We start from the raw sequence: 8,600 nt of genomic DNA, 5'->3' as shown, positions 1-8,600 counted from the left end.
GGCGGCGGGGTCGGGCGGACAGCAGCGCGGGCGAGCGTTGGGCGAACGGAGAAGAAACAGAGAAGAAGTGGGTTGGGATGATCCATCTTTTTTTTAGGGATAGGATGAACCCGGATCAACTGGGAATATTCCCCATCCGGGTCGGCTCCAACCCACCTCTTCTCCAACCAAACATGGGCGCGAAGTGGGTCGACTCCAACCCAACCCACTTCGACCCCAGAACCAAACAGACCCATAGTGGATACACATCCAACAAGGTCAGCAGAGTTAGTAAAACTTTCTACCCGCCTTCAAAAGAAACTCCAAAGAAAAACATAATCCACACAAACCAACTTTAATTACCACCACCCAGTGACCGGGTCATAGCAAATTTTTGTACAAAGTACAAGCACGCGTTGACGAAGATATAATGAAATGCAAAAAACAGGTTTAAGACTCTTGGTAGTTGGGAAAACCAACCAACATGACCTACCCCAACTTTCTACAGGTAATTCTTATCATAAATTTACCATACAACTTTTTGCTGGGTCTTGCATGGGAAAGGCGTTAATTATTGCCGCCAAAGATTAGACACCACATGACATGAGTAGACAGAAAGGACTAAAGCGCTAAACTGTCATAATCCTCAGATTTTGTCTCACCTAACCTTCAATTACAGTGACACAATCAAATCTGCACTAGATAATATTATGCGCTGGAACTCACCAGGCCATATGTTAATTACTTATCGACTGACGAGCAAGGTGGCTATCAGAAAAAATGTCTCGAATCTTTTGCCAAATAAAAAAATAAAAAGAGAAAAAAGGGAAATAAATTGTGCTAATTGTGTGCGAGGAATTATCAGGTGAAAAGCGCCTAATGTTTGGGAACCTAAAAAAAAGTCCTTGTTGCATCCAATAGAACTGTATTTGGTTTTGTTGCAGTGTTGAGGGCCTACTTGTTAAATATGTTGTGGCATTACTGCAGTAACAGTAATTAAGTTTGCACAAAACTTTATAAGCACTGCTCTTCAAAGTTCTAAAAAGCTCGGTGGTATTTTACCTGATATGATCCGCATGCTATGCCTACGGTCTACCCCTTTTCCCACACATACAGATTCAAATGTGCTCAAGCATGAAGCATGGATATTAATCGAACGTTATCAAATTTCTAAACATAAACTCTGGAGGATGTCAATGTAAGCCCAAACTGCAAGGGACCTTATAAAACAGTAGAACATGCCATCTTGTTTTACTGAAGCAAGCAAAAGAAATCAACACTGGATTTCTCGTATTTGTACATCTATATCTTTGATTGGGATGGAACTGCTTTTTCTCCCCTTTCTTTAAAGACAGAAGACTGGTAAAACTGGATCAGTTCTATGTTTTCGGCTCCGCATGGGCGTTAAATCTTGGCATGATGCAGTGCATAAGATGCTGCTAAGAATAGCTCTAAATATCTATCGCACCTGCCAGTTCCTGATTGATTCGGCAAAGCAACTGTATACGCTCTCAAATGTTAATGATTCCAAAATCATATGTAGGTATAGGATCATTAATTCAGGAGTCCAAGATTTCTTATAGTAGTTACTTTAGAGGAAAAAAAAATACAATACAGCGATCAGTAAAACATACACAGTTCTACGTGACTTTTTAAGAGATCACCAAACTATAAATGATCATACATATTAAGCAGCAGAGACACCAGGAATATTTTACAAGAACTTGACCTGAATTTTATGGTCATCGACCTTCAGTATGTGTGATGCCTGAGAAAACGACTCCTTGTCCTGCAATGCTCATTGTTGAATTTGTTGATGGATTTCCCGAATCCACCTGGGTATTCGCAAGGGACCTTATTGCCTCAGCACGGCTGCTATTATCACTTGAGCCCTCCTGCAGCCGGAGTACAACCTCGAGATTCGAAAGTACATTACCCATAGATGGCCTGTTGAAGCTATATTCAGCAACACATTGCTCAGCAGTCTTGGAAAATTTTCTGAAGCACTCAGGAGTTATCTCCCCCTGGAGATGTGGATCAATAATCTCATTTAGTACACCTTTCTTCTGGCAAGACATTGCCCAGTCACGCAAGTTCACTTGCTCATCAGGAACACGACACCGAAAGAGAACACATCAGATTTCTGGGTGAGTTGCCTTCTTCGAAAGTACTCAGGGTCGAGATATCCAAAGGTGCCCTTCACCGCAGTGCTCACATGTGTGTCATCAATGTCTAGACTGGCCTTTGATAGCCCAAAGTCTGAAACCTTTGCCACAAACTTGTCATCCAACAGAATATTGGCAGTCTTCACGTCGCGATGGATGATCGTTTGCTTAGCACCGGTGTGCAGATAATGGAGGCCTCGAGCTGCACCAATGCAAATCTCAAGACCTAGTTTCCATGGCAGAGGTGACTTCTTGGTATTATACAGGTGCTCCTGAAGGGTACCATGGGCCATGTAATCATAAACTAGGATCATCTCATTATTTTCTTCGCAGTATCCAATAAGAGATACAAGATGGAGGTGGCGGAGCATGGATAATGTCTTGACTTCAGTTCGGAACTCGTGTAGGCCCTGCTGAGATAGCAGGTTGCCACGCTTGATAGCCACCTTAATGTCACCATCTATCTTTCCAAGGTATACATTCCCAAAACCACCCTTGCCGAGGAGATAGGTTTCATCAAAGTTACTGGTGGCTGCCTGGATTTCCTTGAAGGTGAAGCGGCGGCAAAAATTTGATCGCAACCTGTTGCACTTTAAATGTGTGTTGCCAGTCCCTTCGTAATCCTTTTCTACCATCTTCTTCCACCTACAGATGATGCACATGCCAAGACAGGCAACCAGTAGAATAGTGGAGCCACCAACAGCTCCACCAATGGCTGCTTGTACAGCAACCTTTGAGTTTCTTCCACCAGGCTTCCCATCAGGTTCAACAGATGGAAGAGGAGGGTTGAGCCCATTAAGACTGTTATTTCCGTAATTCTGTATCTTGAAGATCTCGAGACCATTCAATATTGCATCATAGAGTACCCTGGTCCTGACGAAAGATCAGGGTGAAGGGCAACCCATAAGTCCATCTGACCGGAACCAGTTGTGATGATAACGTAGTCTGTGTATGCTGTTCTGCCAATTCCTCCGCTCCATGCCATGACATCCATTTGCTGCTGTGCTGTCTGGTTGTTGATGTAGATGAAGAATGACCTCCGATTGACCTCAGTTTTTGGATACTGGATCTCGCAGAAATGGAACCTTAGCAGGTAATAGAATCCCGCATCAACCGGTAAAATCCATGTAAGGTTGTAGTTCAGGTTGACCTGTGCATTTGGCCCCATTGACCGTGCAGATTCATAGACACCAACAGGTGCGGTGTAATTTGGTACACTGGGTGTATATGTGATGGAAAGGTTTTTGTCTTTCCCATAGGACACCCCAAAACCAGAACCATATATGTAAGGACTGTCATCATCCCATTGGCGGTAAAAGTCAACATCACCTTGTGGAGAGATGGCCTGACCACCCACATTAAGCCGGTACATTGTTTGGAAACCTGTTGCAGGATCAATGGGGAATGGATTTGGGTTTCCACCATTTGCTAGTGTTGGTGTTGGTGTCGTGAAGAGGTCAGGTGTGGGCACGATTTCAATCCCATTCACAAATGCATAAGAGCCATTATAGTGTGCAGATGGGCTGAACGTAAGGTGTAGGTTGCTTGAAGTAACATTTACAGAGTATTCACGAAAGAAGCTGGCAACATTAGCTGCCAAAGCAGTTTGGGAAGCATTGAAGTTGTCTAAAAGGACCAGATTGCTTGCCGTGACACCAAAGTAGGCATTTGAAGGAGAATAGTTGCCATAAGTGCTAGGATAGAAGTAGAGGCGTACAAACGTGCGGCCTGGACCAACAGGAAAGGAATAAGTGTAATTCGAAGTGAAGATGCTAGCAGTCATGTAGGGCGTAGTGGAAGTTAGTGCAGGGTCTTGGTGAGAAGCAGTGGCAGCAGTGCCTTCCAGTGATGGCGCAAACTTGGAACCGGTGTCACTGTCCCAAGTCTGTCCTTCAGCACCAGGACTTGTTGGATTGGAGGCTCCACAATTTAGACGGATCTGGCCGGATCCAGTGGAGTTTTTATCAGTTGCCATGGCCATTGACAAGATACATAGCAATGTTAGGCATGTGAGGGTAACTAGCAAGGTCTGGTATGCCATTGTAGTGGTTGGTGTCTCAAGAATACAGTAAGTTTGAAGATCTCTTTACATCTTGCTGTAAGATAGCTCTATGAAAAACTGCAGCATACTAGAAAATTAGACCTTTTCATCTGCGGTTTTGAGCAAGAAAGAACCATGGAAATGAAGGGCAGTTGGGATAGAACTTTTCTAGTATTTTTTCAGTCAACAAGGCAGATTCAGGTCGTTAAAAACCTGCAATGAGAATAAAGATTTCAACTTAAGCATACTAGTTCTTTTGCAAGAAGAACAACGATATTATTCGCAAAAAAGAAAGAACAACGATAAAAGGATGCAAAATAATAATTAAGAGCGATCATGAAATTTGACTACAACGGATTCAGTCCTCCAAAGTTGGCCCTTTTCCGGCTAACTATTAGTGAGTCTCTCTGGCTGTGCCACAACCATCCTCATATTTGTCTTGGCTTGTCCAATGCCATGCTCCTCTTTTATTGACCTTAAACCAGCTGCATCACTGGGCTTCCACCCGTAGGGCCTTTGTGGGCACTGGCTACTTCATGAATCATGAGGCTGCAGGCTCTGGTGGAAACGATCCACCGTTCCAGCACTCATGTCATGGTTGTAGGTGATGAATGTGGGAACTGAGGAAGTGGGGAGCAAGGGAGCATGACAAGGCTGCAGAGTGTAACAAGGTAAGATATGGTAACTCGGTAAGTAGCACTTGCCTTCTTCTTCTTGCTGCTGCTGTGTGGACGTGTGGTGGTGTTGAGCAGAAAAATGGCGGATGGTGTGGGGTTGTTGCAGGCATCCTAGCCAACATCACACTGGCCCTGCCTAGAACAACGCTGTGGTGGAGGGAGCACACAGAACACACGAGCAAACAGGGAGATATTGTCGGATGACTAACAGTTAACGCTTTATCTCAGTATGTGCAGCTGTGGCACACAATGCATGAGATTCAACTTCAGCCTGGAACTGAAGACATCATCTCCTGGAAATGGGACCCGTCGGGCACATACTCAGCAAAGTCTGCATACCAGTTCTTATTCCAAGGAGTGACGCATTTTCCTGCAGCTGCTGCTATCTGGAAGACTTGGGCGCCGCTGAAGGTGAAATTCTTCATGGGGCTGGCCGTCAGAGATAGGTTGTGGACTGCAGATAGGAGACACAGGCACGGGCTGCAGGACAACACAGCATGCGCACTTTGCGATCAGGAATTGGAGACAGCTGACCACTTATTCGCTACATGTTGCTATACCCAGGAGATGTGGCACACAGTCAGCAGAATGCTGAGCCTGCAATGCCCAGCTCCTAGTCCTGGACTGACAGCAATAGAATGGTGGCTGCAAAAGAGGCTGGGAATGAACAAATCCAAGAAGAAAGGATTGGACTCCACATTCATGTTGATCTCCTGGAAACTTTGGAAAGAAAGGAACGACAGAGTATTTAGCAGAAATCAAACAAAAACTGCGGCACAATTGACATATGGGATCCTCGAAGAGGCTCAAGTATGGATCGAAGCTGGCGCTAAGCATATGGTTTCCTTGGGATGGCCGGCTGCAGTACAAGGAGTAGGAGGTTTAGGATCCTCTTAGTTTCTTGGCCTTCATCAGAAGTATCTCTAGTTGATTCAGTTCCTATGTAATAGAACTCTAAGTAATCAAACCATGTGCGTGTGCCCGGTTGGCTAGCGTTGTAAAACTTTTTATTACTCTTCTTCTTAATACAAAGATACGCAGCTCTCCTACGTATTCTCGAAAAAGAGGAAGAGATGAAGTGAAGGGTGAAAGGTGGTCCCCATTGCCATGAATATGCCATGTCAGCAGCCAGATACCGAGACTTTTGCCAACTCAGCACCAAAACCTGGTTCTATTGGATGAGGGAGGTCTTTGTCCAGTTTCCAAAGTTCAGCGGCTAATGCTGTCTGGTACTGGAGTTGAATACGAACTCTTGTGGTAATTGGAGTATCAAATGGACTTCTTCATTATCTAAAAAAACATTGTCCAACAAGGTGAAAGAGGTTGAATAAGGGCCTGTTTGGCTCCCACGTGCTAAAGCTTAGCACCTGTCACATCGGATGTTTGGATACTAATTAGGAGTATTAACATAGGCTAATTACAAAACTAATTGCACAGATAGAGTCTAATTCGCGAGACGAATCTATTAAGCCTAATTAGTCCATGATTTGACAATGTGGTGCTACAGTAACCATTTGCTAATGATGGATTAATTAGCTTTAATAGATTCGTCTCGTGAATTAGCCTAGGGGCTGCAATTAGTTTTATAATTAGCTCATGTTTAATCCTCCTAATTAGCATCCAAACATCCGATGTGACACGGCTAAAGTTTAGCACCTGGTATCCAAACACTCCCTAAATCATCTTTTGTGGAAACGTGTGGGACCCTACATTGAGGTGTTACCTGAAGAGGGTTACTGGAAAAGGCCTTTCTGTTATTGGCAAATGGCAAGTTTTAGAACTGGTTTTGTGAATACGCCAGTCATCGGCACGATTTGGTACCATTTTCAAATGTATAGGAGCCTTCGGGTGATGGATCAAAGGTAAGGTCAAGGCTTTCGACAAACATTGGTCGGAGCCAGTAGAGTTGAATTTTTCCTTAGAAAAGGATTAGTGTTTTTTTCGGCCTCTGCATGAGTTGATTGTAGCAAGCACAATAATATGGGAGCCAAAAATATAAGGATTGCATCTTGTAGAATTAGGTGCACAATAGTAAGTGCTTGGTGTCCTGGCAAAGCTGCCTGGCGCAGGCAGCTTCCCCAGGCGTCTGATTTCATCGGCCTGGGGTGGAGATCGCTGCCTGGCTACAGAGCTGCCTGCCAGGTCCGAAGCAAACAGCCCCAAATGTTTTGGAAGATGTCTTCTGACTTTTGAGCTATTCAGTCAAAATTAGGCCTAAGAAAAATCATGTGCTTATAAAAAGACATTCATGATTAAATTTATGGTCTTAGACAGTACACATGGTGAAGAAGTAACAACAAAGATCTTCACACTGCCTGAATCACAGAATAAAACAGAAACATCGAGTAAAAGCTAAAAGTTGAGATATAAGCATGTTAATCAAAGACTACAACATCTGATGAGGAAATAAGGAGCTTCTGTGTATCTAGGAGCCAAAAGAATACAAAATGAGCTAAAAACTGAAGCTGGAAACGATACAATAAACAAGCTAACAACTTAAAGTTACCTGATGAGGAAGGTGTGCTATCCTGCAGGATAGGTGACTGAGCAGCTGTTGTCAAAAAATTTGGAAGGTAAAGAGATGAGGGGGTGGAGCTTTGCAGAAGAATCGGATGCTAAATTTTTATGAACAATGTTAGTTAATTGCTCAGCTCATTGCTTCTCTCTTCCTTTTGCAAAGGGGAGCAGGTAGAGCTCCTTGGCCGGCTGAATGGCCTGAATGGCCACTGTCTGCCGTGTAAGGCAGCAGTGCCGTGAGTAGTGGGCAGTAAGCCCTGTCATGTATATAGTACTAGTAGTTGGTAGATACACTCATAGGTTTGTGTACTCTTTTTTGACTTTGTGCTCTATAAAGAGTGGATGAGCAGCTGCAGGCCTGCAGCTCACGCAGTTCAGCAGCAACAGAGAGTTGTGTGTGTGCTGTGCTCTTTCTCACCTTCTTCTACCTCTGGCCTGAGTGTGTGTGTGTGAGGGAGTAAGCTCAGGGAGCTTACCTTGGCCATTGCCAACAAACAAGCCCCTGTTGTTTTATTAATTTTCATATTTTGATTTGAGGGATTCAATTTTAGTACTTCAATTTTCCAAGCCAGAAAGAATAATCTAATGCAAAATTAGGTGGATATACTACTTTCTCAATTTTCTAAAAAAGGCTGCATAGATTCTTCTCCTTTTACCTTTTTGTTTTGGCAATCTGGTGTGTTGCCTTTGCATAATTTGCTCAATATAACATGAAAAACTGCAAATCAGAAGTAGAGATGCTTCTAGTTGGAACTGAAAGGCTGCAGTGGGCATGCTAATTGAACATTAGGCAATCATCATCTATGGTTCCAAATCAACTATGACTACAATGTTTTTTCTTTCAAATTTAAATTTGGTTTACAAGTTGGACTTTTCTTTTTGAGATGGCCTGGACTCCCAAGTCATGAATCCTGATGATCTGGGGTTACACCGAGACTAAGTGTTTGGTTGGCGATTGGTGACTCAACCAATCAGAGCTAGAGATGCTTCTGTTGTTAATGCAAAACCTGGAAAGTACATCACCTACAATCATCTACATTTCCAGTACATCAAATTGATGATTTGATGTTTTATTGTTAATAACTGTATGTGTGGACTGCTGGAAGTCTCATGTCACATTCATAGACAAAATTTACATCCTCCCAGTCTCAGTCGTGGGTTCGACTGAATGGCAGCTAGACCCTTTGGAAGATACTGTCCAATGTATGCAAGTGGGACAGA

At 43.5% G+C, this 8,600-nt stretch overlaps 1 pseudogene; it reads right to left on the bottom strand.

Annotated features, from left to right (window-relative positions):
* Nucleotides 1–1,552: 1,552 nt before the first annotated feature.
* Nucleotides 1,553–8,389, bottom strand: LOC101765118 (annotated as a pseudogene).
* Nucleotides 8,390–8,600: the final 211 nt, after the last annotated feature.

This window comes from Setaria italica, chromosome III (assembly GCF_000263155.2).
Source record: "Setaria italica strain Yugu1 chromosome III, Setaria_italica_v2.0, whole genome shotgun sequence".
In the NCBI taxonomy this organism is placed as follows: domain Eukaryota; kingdom Viridiplantae; phylum Streptophyta; class Magnoliopsida; order Poales; family Poaceae; genus Setaria; species Setaria italica.
The sequence above is the reverse complement of the archived record's forward strand: the minus strand, read 5'-3'. Positions and strand labels throughout refer to the sequence as shown.